Genomic DNA, 10,585 nt, shown 5'->3' on the forward strand with positions numbered 1-10,585 from the left:
AACCTGAGCTACAGAAAGTGCAGAAAACAGGCAACCACCAGGGTCAAGGTGGTTCAAACAAGATCTTACAAACGGGCCAGTTAAGGTCCTGCCAATAGTCCAGCCTTCATGAGACGTCGGATATTCTGAAATCCTGACCTCCGAAAGAGGAAAAATGACTAGAGCGCAAAGTCGGGTCGAATTTTATGCTTAGAGACTCGTGCGGAACTCTTGTGCCCCGAGGTACCTCACTTGACATCTCAATCATGCTCTCCGACCCAAGGGCGTAGGTTTGGTCTCAGCTTTGGTGGGGACACATCCCCAACTCCTGTTGTCACAATACCAACATTATTGTTTCAATACCAATACTAAGTGAAGAATCTCAATTTCGATACTTTTGCGATTTTTTAAAACTTGATTTGGTTTGTGTGATTTGTGAGATCATTCACATCAGTGGCAATCACAGAATTTGATTGACTCTCCACACACACACACACACACACACACAAACACAAACATACATAGAAAGTGATGGTTGTCATCAGTGTTGGGCAACTTACTTCAAAATCGTAATGTATTATGTATTACTCATTACTGTCATTTCAAAGTAATTTGTTACATTATAATATGTATCTGAATTGTAAGGCATTACACTACTATTGTATTACTATTGAGTTACTTTCACCAAAATATCTAGAAATATGAATTTGTAAATAAATGTAGTTTATTATGCTCAATGCAGCTCATTGCACTTCTAATGGAGGGCGATGTGGTATGACATAATGACTGAGCTAGGCTTAAGGCTAAAAACAGTAGAATGCAATAGGCACAGTGATGGCTCATGATGCAATACAAGGAACAATCATAGCCAGAATTTTGTTAAAAGCAGACCAAAGGTCAAAGTCTGGTCAATTGTGATAGAAATGCTGTAACTTTAGGCTTAGGCCTACTCATTAAAATTAACAGAGAGCCCACTACCTGTATATTGCAACCCAAAATGTCAAGATAGGCTACACAGTGCCGCTGCTGGCAATTTTGGTGCCCTAACTGGTGAAATACAGTATTAACCTAAGTATGTCATCATATGGCCAACTATAAAGATGTAATCTGCCTGTTCTCAGGGATAGTATACTGGGTAGTATTTCTGAAACATGTAATATGTATTTCAAATACAAAATAGTATTTTGTCATTTGTATTTTATTGGGTTGAAGGAAATGGCTCTGTATTTTGTATCAATTGGTTTATTGGTGTGTATTTTTGTATTTTAAAAATACTGCAAAATACTATATGTGAAAAACACTAAAAAAAGTAGATACTACACACAGGTGTAATGAATAATTGGTAATTAGGCAACAATGGTTAATGTTTATCGCAATTAGCTAATGTGAGAACAGCTGTGTTCAACGACATTCACAGCTTTTCAGTGACGACCTTTGCTGAAGCATCAGCTCTGGTCTGAAGTATAAATACTCTTTTGATCCCGTGAGGGAAATTTGGTCTCTGCATTTATCCCAATCTGTGAATTAGTGAAACACACTCAGTACACAGTGAACACACAGTGAGGTGAAGCACACACTAATCCTGACGCAGTGAGCTGCCTGCAACAACAGCGGCGCTCAGGGAGCAGTGAGGGGTTAGGTGCCTTGCTCAAGGGCACTTCAGCCGTGCCTACTGGTCGGGGTTCGAACCGGCAACCCTCCGGTCACAAGTCCGAAGCGCTAACCAGTAGGTCACGGCTGGCCTGAAGCACTGGTGTGCAGATGAGCAAGGTTACCTGTGCAAGTTCACATAAGGACACCGACAAAGGCAACAATGTCCTTTTGTATCCAAGCCACTAGAAAAAATGTCAGATATCTCAATGAACCACAATGACATCAATAGATGGTAAGGTGTTGAGTGTGTTTGAATTTCCTTCCTTGTAGCATCCTTTTCTGCATTCCACAGTGGGGAGAAGTTCACCTTGTTTAATTAAATAACAATTAAATTTCCTTATTAGCTGCATACTTGAGGTTGGAGATATTAAGGCAAGTCAAGTTTCTCACATACTGAAAGTTCAAGATATACAGCCTTATGATTTTCTTATTCAGTTCTACACTGGACTTGAATTACGAAATTCGGCACAGATACACAATTATGATTTTGGCCTATTGATTATAATGTGGTTAATTGTAAGTATAAGTATATTTTAATCTCTGCATTTAAGAAAATAAAATCTCTGCATTTATCCCAATCCGTGAATTAGTGAAACACTCAGCACACAGTGAACACACAGTGAGGTGAAGCACACACTAATCCCGGCGCAGTGAGCTGCCTGCATCAACAGCAGCGCACGGGTAGCAATGAGGGGTCGGGGTTCGAACCGGCAACCCTCCGGTCACAAGTCCGAAGCGCTAACCAGTAGGTCACGGCTGCCCTGAAGCACTGGTGTGAAGTCGTACACAAGTGCAGATGAGCAAGGTTACCTGTGCAAGTTCACATAAGGACACCGACAAAGGCAACAATGTCCTTTTGTATCCAAGCCACTAGAAAAAATGTCAGATATCTCAATGAACCACAATGAAATCAATAGATGGTAAGGTGTTGAGTGTGTTTGAATTTCCTTCCTTGTAGCATCCTTTTCTGCATTCCACAGTGGGGAGAAGTTCACCTTGTTAATTGTAAGTATAAGTATATTTTAATCTCTGCATTTAAGAAAATAAAATCTCTGCATTTATCCCAATCCGTGAATTAGTGAAACACTCAGCACACAGTGAACACACAGTGAGGTGAAGCACACACTAATCCCGGCGCAGTGAGCTGCCTGCACTAACAGTGGCGCTCGGGGAGCAGTGAGGGGTCGGGGTTCAAACCGGCAACCCTCCGGTTACAAGTCCGAAGCGCTAACCAGTAGGCCACGGCTGCCGAATTGAAAGCTCTGTCAGTCGTTTTGGATAAGCATCAGCTAGATGACTAAATGGAAATGGAAATTCTTGAATTATTCTTAATTCTGATCACACTACATGAACTTGCATACGGTATACTATTTGGCATGACGGGGGCCAAATTGTATTGTTTTTTACTGTATAGTTTATAGGCTCAATGTTTGGGATAAAAAAAAAACTTTTTTTGCAGTGCTTTCATACTTCCTTGAAAAAAGTATTTTGAGTATTTTCTAAATACAAAAATACAGTATTTTATTTTGATACATTAAAAATGAGGGTAGGCCTATTAGGTATTTTATTTTGAAATACATTCTGATGTATTTCTTCCCATCCCTGCCTGTTCCCAGCATTAGCACAACACTTTGCGATGGTTAGTTTGTCACCTGTGACGATATATGCTAGGCCTAAGTGACTGACCTATATGGGTGCGTTTGGAGATGCCTGATGGAATCAGACGCTGTTGCAACACACCTTGCATGTAGCTGTTCGCTTATTTCCTCTGTGCACAAAGTTATTGTAACCGAAAGTAATGATAAAAGGCACAACTCCGGGAGGACTTCTTGTCGCCATGGTCAATGCATTTTTTATCTGTGAGTGTGCGCACATGCGTTACGTTGCACATTATGGCAAAGGGGCCATGCCGCTCATTATACGTTTTCCAAAGTATACTGTATGTTGCAATAAAATAGAAATACATGAATACATTTAGATAAAAAAAAGCAATAATTGCATGAAATACAGCTTGTTCAGGAGTCTCGAAGCGTCCAAGTCTGAAGTCTTTTGAGTGGAGTCGCAAGTCAAGTCTGAAGTCATTGTTTTTGCGACCTCATTGTTTTAGGCTAGTGAAAAATAGTTTTCGCAAGGGCAAGGATATGTGGATTCAATTAATCATGTTTGCTATGTCATTAGATCAAATAAATGTTCAAAAAACTAACAAATCAAAGAAAAGCTTTATGGGATGAGATCATAGAAGAAATATCTGGTGTCTCGCAATGTTTTTTTAATTTCTATGGAAATGCACCTAGTTTATCTTTTATTTCTTTGCATTGTGCAGGCTACATTCACAAATACACTGCAAGATTGGCAGCCTAGTGACTTCTTTTCTGTGCTATAGCCTATGCGACTCTCCACACGGCACACCCATATTCAACATGACTCCTAATTTTGGTTGCAGTGCCGGCCCGAGCCTTTTGGGGGCCCTAAGCAGAATTTGATTTGGGGGCCCCCTCCCACAACGCAGAGTCACCTGTGCTTGGCGATAATTGACAACTTCACACTATAATGCCATATTATAAATTAATACAGTTAGGTTATGTATTAATACAGTGACTGATTATGAACTACTGTCCCCCTGGACACAGATGCATAAGGACTCGGTAGGCTCATTCAGTAATCCATCCTTGCTCACATGCCAAAAATGTTTTGGGGCTCCGCTCTAGACTTCTGGCCCCATGTGCTTGGTAAACCAATGTATTAATATAGTTGTTATTTACACCAACCCTGTCACCTTTTAATCTTAGAGGGTACTAAAATCACAGATTTATTTGAAACATTCATATTCAAAGTGAAGCACTAAAGGTGGTTTACTGAAGTTGAATTGACAAATAACAAAATACAACAGCATTTGTATTTGTTGTAAACAAGTACACCAGTTTATTGACTTGTTTTTCAACAGATTTGAAGAATAAATCCGCAAATGTGCATTAAATGAGCAATCTTCAACTACAAAATAAAACCAAAATAGACAAACATTAATAATAAAAAATAAAATGTCCCAAAAAATAGATACTTATTCCTACTTAGTTCCTGGCTTTCAGGCATCTGCAACTCTGCAGTGGACGAATCTGCAATGATTAAATAAATACATAAATAAATAAAAAAAACTATGTTAAATGTGTCATGTTATATTAACAGGCTATGTAACCATTTGCCATCAAGAAAACCTCACCTTCTGTGTCATCAGCCATGGAGGCAGACACTTGATGAGGTAGAGTTAGGTAGAGGTAGAGATGTGCTCCAAAGTATTTTAACAGTGTCCCTGAAAAAAATTAAAATATTGCATAAGTGCATATTTGATCGAGCAGAATGAGTTTATTTTGCTATCATTACTTACACTCATCAACAAGCAATTCCACATCTAACAATTCATATTCTATTGGCAAATGAGGCATAATTGCCGTATAGTGAACGCTTAACATGGTGATCTACTGCAGCCTAAATATTAGGGTAGCACCGCTACATCACTTGCCACTATCTTAATCAAAAAGTCTATTTTCATCACAGAAGTCTCCCCACCCAACATGGTACATTTTCTCAAACACTACAATCTCTCTCCAAAGATCGAGCAGAGCGCACGCACTGTTCCATCTTTGCCTATGAAGCTGGAACGTTACCGATGCCCAGAGTCGCGCTAATCAGTGGGTTGGGGTTGGGACTGGGAGCCTGGGCTTAGCCTGCTGTTGCTATCAGACTTACCACTATGTCACATATTATAGAACAGTAATAAACTATCAACACTTTCAAGTGCGAAATCAGAAACAATCCCTCTGTGGTAAATTTGCCTTCAGCTACGTTTTCATGTAGCTACTGTAGTGCTAATGTCCACTTCAGTCAGCTAGCTAACTTCAATTTACAACATAAGCCCACCTTTGGCTATAGGGAACATGCTTGATTGAACATCCAAAACAATCCCAATATCCTTGACATCTAAAATACACCTAGATAAATGTATATTAATGGGAGACATTTCTCTGTTGATGGCGGGGATTTAGCTCTGGTGATGGCTTATATTAGATCATGACAGCTAGCTAGCTACCTCAAGCACAAAACATACTGTAAATAATCATGCAAACATACCTGTATCTTGCTCGTTTTTCTCCTCCTCTGTCATTTTCTTCTTTCTGTTTTCGGCACCAGAGGGATACGTGCTTTTTTGTGACTTGTCTTAACATTGCCGTCTCTTCCGATTTTTGAACTTGATGCAGTGTCTGCACGAATTGTCTATGCACCCGAGGTGTCTAGTTTATGCGCGTGACTCAAAGGCTGGCAGACACAGTAGAGGTAGGCAGGCATGTTTATCATGAAATCAGAATTTTCTTGTTTTGAATTATTAATTGTTTCATTTATTCATTCATTGATGTCACTTGTTTACGTTATTTATTATGTAAAAAAAAAAAAAGAAACTCGATTGGGGGCCCCAAGCAGCCGCTTAGTTCGCTTATGCGTCGGGCCGGCCCTGTTTGGTTGAAAGATTACAGAAGCTAGGTTTTGCTGTGACAATATCCTGGGTACTCCTAACAGCTAATGTTATTTTACACAGTATGCTAAAATCCGAATTTTAAAGCCTGGTCACTAGTCGCCAGTTTGTATGGCTAGTTTGCCTACTTAGACTCTACATAATGAAAAAGCTTTGTATGTCCCCTTTCTTCTTCTTGGGGGCATAGCTGATCTACACACCACAAAAAGGGGCAAACATGTACATGCTTAAGGGCAAAGGGAATATCAAAATGTTTTACTTTGGCCTTTTATGGGGTATGTATTGGCAGACAGCCCTGGTAACTTACCGTTGTCGTTGACACACCTGCTCGCTTGACTGCCACTGCAAAGTAGCCTGTGCATTGGCATTCTCCATGCGTGTAGCCTGCGTGTCAGATAACCCTGACGTTTCTTGTATTGTCGTGCTGGCTGTCGGAATGATCAGCAGTACAAATAAGTTCGCTAAAATATTGGTGAGGACAATTTTGTCGTCTTAAAATTTTGATTAGGACTAGTCCTTAGCGTCCCACCCTAAATCTACGCCCATGCTCCGACCACTGCGGCCTCCCTTGCAACAACACATAGGCCAAACACACTCTCATTACCAATAGGCAAGGTTATTAATCACTAAATTAAAACTACAAATAGAAACATTCTCCTTCTCTTCTTGCTCAATCATAGCAAGCAGTTCTAATCTACGGTGTTCATTTTAGGACATCCTCAGACTCAGGTGTCAGACTCAGAAAAACATCTGTCATCTTCAGACAAAACTGCCTCAGTGTCAGAAAAACCAGACTCAGGTGTCAGACTCAGAAAAACATCGGTCATCTTTAGACAAAACTGCCTCAGTGTCAGAAAAACCTCTGTCATCCTCAGATAAAACTGCTTCAAACCAAACGGCCTCAGAAAAACATCTCAAAGAAGTCAGGTCTCAGAAAAAATGCTGTCAGAAAAAGTGGAGTCAGGTCTCAGTTAGAGGAGACTCTGAAGGTTGAGAAAGAACTAGCATGAATCACTGACTTTTTGAGTCAAGAACTAGAATGAGTTATAGATAGATAGATAAAAACTTTATTGTCCTCTGAATGTACATACACTGGAAATTTATCTTTGGCACTCTGGCGACATAAAAACACACAGCAACAGACAATATAAGTTAAATTGTAGTTACATAAATAGTTAAAAAATATAAATGAATAAATACTAGTGCAGTTCTCGTTACTGATCCTTCTCATCATCACCCTGACTGGGTGGTGCATGAGTAAGTGGGGGGGGGGAGTTATTTTAGTATGCCTTGGTTCAGGATAGACACAGCAGAAGGAACAAATGACTTTTTGTACCCATTTTTCCTGGCCATTGGGACCATCAGTCTTCTGCCAGATGGCAGTAGCTGAAAGGATGGATGAAGGGGATGGGTGGGGTCATTGAAGACCTGGATGGCCTTTTGTGTTATGGAACGGCTGTATAGAGTGTGGAGTTGTAACTGCTTTTCTCCTGTAATTTTGCTGGCTTGGTTTACCACCTGAGCCAGCTTGTTCCTATGTTTCACTGAGAGGTTCCCATACCAGGAGGTGAACGTGAGAACACTCTCAGTGAGTGATCTGTACACCATGGTCAGAGTGTGCTTGCTGGTGTTGAAGCTTTGCAGTTTCCTGAGGAGGGAGAGACGCTGTCTTGCCTTTTTAAAGATGTAGTCTGCATTAGGTTGGAATGTGAGATCTTCATCTATAATTGTCCCAAGATATTTTAAGTTGCTGACCTGTTCCACATCCTTCCCCTTCATGTTGATGGGCATGAAGTTAGGTCCTCTGTTGCCTGCTCCTCTCTTTCCTCCAAAGCACAGTTCCTTGGTCTTGCTGACATTTAGATCAAGGTAGTTGCTGTCAAACCAAGTGATTAGATGGTTGATGTGTTGAAAGTAGGAAGGGCTGTTGGCATCCTGTAGGCAGGCCACAAGGGCCATGTCATCTGCATATTTGATTAGATGTATAGAGTCATTGTTGTTGTAATTGACCTCATTGGTATATATGGAGAACAGAAGGGGGGACAAGACGCACCCTTGTGGGACACCGGTGTTTAGGACGAGACAGTCAGAGATGGTATTGTTCATACGGACACGCTGGGGCCTTTCCCTCAGAAACTCCCTAATCCATAGAATGAGACTATGGCTGACCTTCAGGGCACTTAGGCGTCCCAGCAGAAGATGGGGCTGAACAGTATTGAATGCAGAGGAGAAGTCCATAAAAAGTACACGGGTGAATGTTTTGGCCTTGTCTAGGTGACTGTGAATTTTTTCTAGGAGAGTGAGAGTGGCATCCTCCACACTTCGATCAGCTTTATAAGCAAACTGCATGGGGTCCATATGCTCAGACGTTTGTAGTTTTAGTTCTCTGCACACTAGACGCTCCAAGCACTTGCATAATAAAGAGGTCAGGCAGTTATACTGACATTCTGACATTTTATTGTTTATTGTGTGGATTTGTTGTAATGACATTTTACCGTGACTTGAAGAGCTGTAAACAGTGTTGTAAGGCTATGTGTACACATCCGCTTGGAGCTCCAGTGGAATTTTAATTTCATGACGAGAATTCTCGGTCTAACTGTTCATGTGCCGCTGAAACGGCGTAAATAGGCGACCCATCACGCCAGCACTATAACTCCGAGTGTGGTAAACAAAATCGGATATTTCAGGTAGTAAATGTTCCCGTTAAGAACCAAACCAGATTTTGTTCAAATCTACACACCTATGGCTACTAAAAAATGTCAGGTCCATTTAGCAAATGTTATTTTGAAGTGTTAAAAAACATCATTGTTTTAGAATTTCCGAACAAAAGTGTTGATAATTGGGGGTGTTACGATACAATAAATGAGATAAGATGGAACACATCCATCAATTTCTAACAAAGACATATTGGGACAGTATAATCATTTAACACTCAAGATGCATACATTCCAAAGCCATTTCTATACCAATTGCAGAGGTCATGATGAGTAATAAAGAGTATTATGATAATATTATGGAGATCTCATATTCCAATCTTAAAAAGATTGGTTGCCATGGGAACACTCAGTGGCAGACTATAGTGTATGTGATCAAAAGTAAACATGAAACATTTCTCTCTAGTGCTTTCTCCCAACACATGATCTCAAAACAGCATCTGACTGGAGGATAATCATTCTGTAACGCTGCTGAGAAATGGAACATTCTACCAGGAATATTCTAATGCTATGTCACTCATTCATTCATTCATTACTCCAGTCCTGACAAGTCTCCTGTCTTCTGAGCAGATCATGATGATGCTGTTATGGGCTTCGCCATGACACTTCAGTATTCAGAACTACGGTTTTCTACTTCCGTTTGAAGCTGCATTGTGTATTGATTTGAATGTGGCGGTAGACAGTGCTTGATGTATCCTAAGCCATGTAAAAGCAAACTTTTATATTTTTCTGTCAGTCCTATATTAGTATAAGTAAGTATACTCTTTTAATCCCGTGAGGGAAATTTGGTCTCTGCATTTATCCCAATCCGTGAATTAGTGAAACACACTCAGCACACAGTGAGGTGAAGCACACACTAATCCCGGCACAGTGAGCTGCCCGCATCAACAGCGGCGCTCGGGGAGCAGTAAGGGGTTAGGTGCCTTACTCAAGGGCACTTCAGCCGTTACCACTAGTCGGGGCTCAAACCGGCAACCCTCCGGTTACTGGGCCACGGCTGCCCACACTATTATATAATAATAACTAGATGTACCGCATAACGGTACAAAATATGACCGCCGCTCAGTCCTGTACATCCGTTCCGCGAAAATAAATCACACTTCAATTTGTCTCCATATTTTACTCCATCCCCCACTCTTGAAACTTTTGTGTATGCTTGTTTGGCATGCCTGAGTGTGTGTGTGCGGCTGCACAGAAAGTAGCCTACTGGTGCTGAAAAGGTGAATAGATTGTAGAATAGCCAAAGAAGATGTAGCATTGTTATAAAACCTTTAAAATCTCTAAACAATCACAAGTAGGGCAGTTCATCACAGTTCATCCATTGCAACTGGATTGATGAAAGGTCACTTACACCTGTAGGCTACATTGTATTTGGGAAAAGCAAAAGGTATCAGCATAATGTTATTTATTTATGTATTTATTTTTTATGTATTTATAAACAAAAACATCTCTGTCAGTTCCATGCCGTTTTCAACAGCTATCAAAAACAAAGGTCATTTTTGGATGGATGGATTTTTTGTGAATGTTTCTTCTTCTACATAAGATTTTAGTCATCTTTAGTTCATGTAATACTTTATTGTCAATGCACAAATTAAGTAACAGTAGTCTGAAACGTTATTGTTAATGCACAAATTAAGTAACAGTAGTCTGAAACGAAATGCTGTTTTACATCTAACCAGTGGTGCAAATAACTGACATGTCCAAATGGGCCTTG

At 40.3% G+C, this 10,585-nt stretch overlaps 1 long non-coding RNA gene across 1 annotated transcript; it reads right to left on the reverse strand.

Moving 5' to 3' along the window:
* Positions 1-4,687: 4,687 nt before the first annotated feature.
* LOC121692311 lies at positions 4,688-5,941 on the reverse strand. Its single transcript, XR_006025249.1, has 3 exons — positions 5,758-5,941; positions 4,850-4,939; positions 4,688-4,745 (listed from the first exon to the last, which is right to left on the reverse strand). It is a non-coding gene; the product is annotated as an uncharacterized LOC121692311 (long non-coding RNA).
* Positions 5,942-10,585: the final 4,644 nt, after the last annotated feature.

The sequence above is a fragment of the Alosa sapidissima genome, chromosome 2 (genome assembly GCF_018492685.1).
Source record: "Alosa sapidissima isolate fAloSap1 chromosome 2, fAloSap1.pri, whole genome shotgun sequence".
Lineage (NCBI taxonomy): Eukaryota > Metazoa > Chordata > Actinopteri > Clupeiformes > Clupeidae > Alosa > Alosa sapidissima.